Raw genomic sequence first — 4,077 nt, forward strand, 5'->3', positions numbered from 1 at the left:
AGTATAATTTTATATAAATTCTAAAATTTAGGTAAAAAACCAAAAAATTAATAGTTAAATTTTGCTATTTAAACTAAATTATAATTTCAATTTGATAAATAGTTAAATTTGGCTATTCAAATTAAATCATAATTTAAATTTGATAAAAAAAAAAATTCTCAAGTATTTGTGATTTATAATTTAAATTTGATAAACTCTTTTTTTTTTTAGGTATTTGTGATTTCAAGTATTCAACTTAAAACAAAATCAAACCTAAAATGAAAAGGCCAATTTTACAATATGGGGTAGGCTTGGTCTATATTAAAATTGGGTTTGAGGAATTTTAAATTTTTAAAATTCAAAAATGATTTAGATAGCGAGGATTTTATAACCCGATAATATTCTTTCTCCATGTTTATTTGAGAATTTGGTTATATTGAAATTGAGTGTAAGGAATTTCAAATATTTAAAATTCCAAAAATAATTTGAATGACCAAAATTTTATAACCCCATAATATTTTTTCCCTAAGTTTATTTAAGAATTTTTTAATGTAAAGTTTTCAATTTTAGGAATATTTAATCAACTCACTTTTTCATAACTATTTAGTATTTTAATAAATTTATGCATATGTTTCAAATTTACAAGATGCTATAAATGTGTGTTTAATCTAAAGCCACATGATAAAAATTTTTGAAATTTTGAAAAATTAGGGTTTAAGTATTAGTTGTTAGAGTTAAAGTTGTGGTTGAATAACATTTTTAAGATTACAATTTATATCTAATTTACCTATTTATTTATTGCTTACATCAACCACATTTATTAATATGGTTGTGCGAATTAAAAATATAAATGTATAATATTCTAAAAAAAAATTACCTATTTACCTTTTGTTTATATCAACCACATTTATTAATATAATTATGCTAATTAAAATATAAATGTGTAACATTTCACAAATATAAAATTCAAAACAGGGAAACATACCATTTGATTAAAAACATCATAATCATAATCATAATCATAATAATAATAATAAAATTAAAAGACCGGAAAGGGCAATTTAGATGTCCAATCGACTGGTGCGGCTTCGAAGAAAGTCCCAGCATTGTGATTACAATAGAAAACGATTGACAGCGATCTTTCCCTTTCTGGCCGCGCATGACAACTGTACATCGTCTGGACGGTAAACGAGCAATTTCCCAACTGTTTCCTGTGGCTCACAATTCATGGGGTTCATCGCCGCGTGGTTTCCTGGCACGCCCGCCTTCGATTCTCTATTATATAACAAACCCTCCCCATTTTACAACAATTCAAGCTGTAACCCTCTGCCCGTGTTCAATACACCATTGGGGTTTCAAATTGGGGCTTCGGCATTCACAATAATGGTGGAATTCGAGGATTTCCTGCCCATTATGGCAGAGAAATTGGGAGAGCGCGATTTCATGGCGGAGCTCTGTAACGGCTTCCGTCTTTTGGCAGATACCCAGCTGGGCTTGATAACTTTGGAGAGCCTGAAGAGGAATTCAGGTCTGTTAGGGTTGGATTCCCTGACGGATTCAGAGCTGCGGGCGATGATGAGCGAAGGGGATTTAGACGGCGACGGGGCTCTGAATGAACATGAATTCTGCGTTCTAATGATCAGACTCAGCCCTTCTTTCATGGCTGAAGCAGAGCAATGGCTTAACAATGCTCTGGTAAATGATTTCGAAGAAATCATAACCCAAAAGTAGGTCATGTATTTTTAGTTCTGACAGGTGAAAAGAAATTCAGGTATTCATTGAGGTGCCTGTAACAGATCTGGTTTAGCAAGATGGCTTCCAGTTTATATGGATAAATGTATCAAATTTGCTCTATGAATTATGGAAAGAACGTTATAGGATGATATGTGTTCTAATTTAGCTATTAGCTTTATTTTGTTCAATGATATTTAACTTGAACATATTTTTTCAAACATTTGATGGTCACTGATAAGGATTCTGCAGTGACAGTATGCAGCATACAGATAAGCTTTGTCACACTGGATGGTAAAAAAATAGACAAGTTTTTTCATAATGGATGATAAAAAAAACAGAGGTCCATGCATAAGCTCTGTCGTAGTTGATCATTAAAATAGATGGAGAACAGCAGTTGGTATTTGGTTAAATACCTTTATTGGATATATTTCCATCTAAAAGTATCTTGTACTAGAGAATATATATATGGATGGATCTTGTACAGGAGAATATATATATATATATAAAATAGGAGAATATATATATGAATATATATATAAAAGAGTAGTATATATCTTTTCAAAGACCAGGGAAATGATAGAAATTTTTGGAGGGATTTTGAACAACTTTTTGGAAGTTATTTTGGCTGTTTAGAGATTTTAGATGGTGTTGAATCTATTTTAATTGCAAAAAATATTTAGACACTTTCACCATTAGATGCTTTGAAAAAATTTGGGTATCTCGGACTTCTTGAGGGTGTATGGGAAAAAGAGTTGGGTAGAAAGAAAAAGTGCTACATTGAAGAATTCAACCCTTGGGTGTGAAATGGGACAGTGGAAAAGGCCTAAAGAAGTTTGGGAAAAACTAAGGTGTACATTTTGCACGTCTAGGAGAATGGAATCATAAAAACGTTTCATTTTGGAATTGTGATGCATTCAAAAACATTTTGGAATTGTGATGCATTCAAAAACATCAGAGAAAGTTATGGAAATATGTTAGCATCGCTTTCTTGGCATTATCTTTTTAGCTAGGGGATTGTTGGAAGGTTAAAAAACATCAAAGAAAGTTATGGAAATATGTTAGCATCAGTTTCTTGGCATTATCTTTTTAGCTAGGGGATTGTTGGAAGGTTAGGCCACTGCAGCATCAATTTTAATAAGAAAATGATTAAATTGCAAAAAAAAAACGCAGAGAACTAATAATCCCATAGACTATTTTTAGTCTCATAAATGGTAAAATATCATTTCAATCCATTTCCACCCTTAAAACGATTTAAATACTCATTCCATTTGCCAACTATGCGTCTCCTTCTCCAGCGATGCCTCTGTAGAATTTTGCATTGCCTTGGCAAAATCCTCTATTAATTTTGTGGCTTCCTCTACTGAAAGCCAAATCTCTCAAATCTTTCTTGGAATTTTCATCATGATCCCTCTCTCGTTTATGTTAACACCTTTTCTAAAAAAATTTATTTCTTTTGATTAAACTCTGCTTATAATACTATGATCCCTTCCATCAATTTTATGGCCTCTTTATAATACTATGACCCCATTCATCAAATTTAAGGCCTCTTTATAATACTATGACCCCCTTCATCAATTTAATTTTAATTCTTTTAAATTTTCTAATTTCTTGAATGATAGAAAATCCATTTTCTCTCCTTATAATAATAATATTATCAATTCCGCTTATAATACTATGATCCCCTCCATCAATTTTATGACCTCTTTATAATACTATCACCCCCTCCATTAATTTTAAGGCCCCTTTATAATACTATGACCCCCTTCATCAATTTAATTTTAATTCTTTTAAATTTTCTAATTGCTTGAATGATATAAAATCCATTTTCTTTCCTTATAATAATAATATTATCAACTCCCCTTATAATACTATGATCCCCTCCATCAATTTTATGGCCTCTTTATAATACTATGACCCCCCTCCATCAATTTTAAGGCTTCTTTATAATACTATGACCCCCTTCATCAATTTAATTTTAATTCTTTTAAATTTTCTAATCGCTTGAATGATAGAAAATCCATTTTCTCTCCTTATAATAATAATATTATCAACTCCGCTTATAATACTATGATCCCCTCCATCAATTTTATGGCCTCTTTATAATACTATGACCCCCTCCATCAATTTTAAGGCCTCTTTATAATACTATGACCCCCTTCATCAATTTGGCCACCCAAGATTTAGTTCTTTCGAACTTTTTAATAAAAATAATAATAATAATCCAATTATTTTTAAATTTACTATTTTTATTAATTTTGATATTTATTTTTAAGTAATTTTTTTAATTGGGTCTAAATCTATAATTATATTAATTTTCCTCTTATTAAGGCTCAAATTAATAATGATAATGGTCATATACATAAT

The 4,077-nt window shown here is 30.4% G+C and overlaps 1 pseudogene; it reads left to right on the forward strand.

The window, feature by feature from the left end:
• The first annotated feature begins 1,270 nt into the window (after positions 1 to 1,270).
• LOC149242356 (calcium-binding protein KIC pseudogene) lies at positions 1,271 to 1,885 on the forward strand (annotated as a pseudogene).
• The last annotated feature ends 2,192 nt before the right edge of the window (positions 1,886 to 4,077 follow it).

Source organism: Pinus tabuliformis, chromosome 8, assembly GCF_031772625.1.
Source record: "Pinus tabuliformis cultivar Carrire ecotype Pingquan chromosome 8, CPIR1, whole genome shotgun sequence".
Lineage (NCBI taxonomy): Eukaryota > Viridiplantae > Streptophyta > Pinopsida > Pinales > Pinaceae > Pinus > Pinus tabuliformis.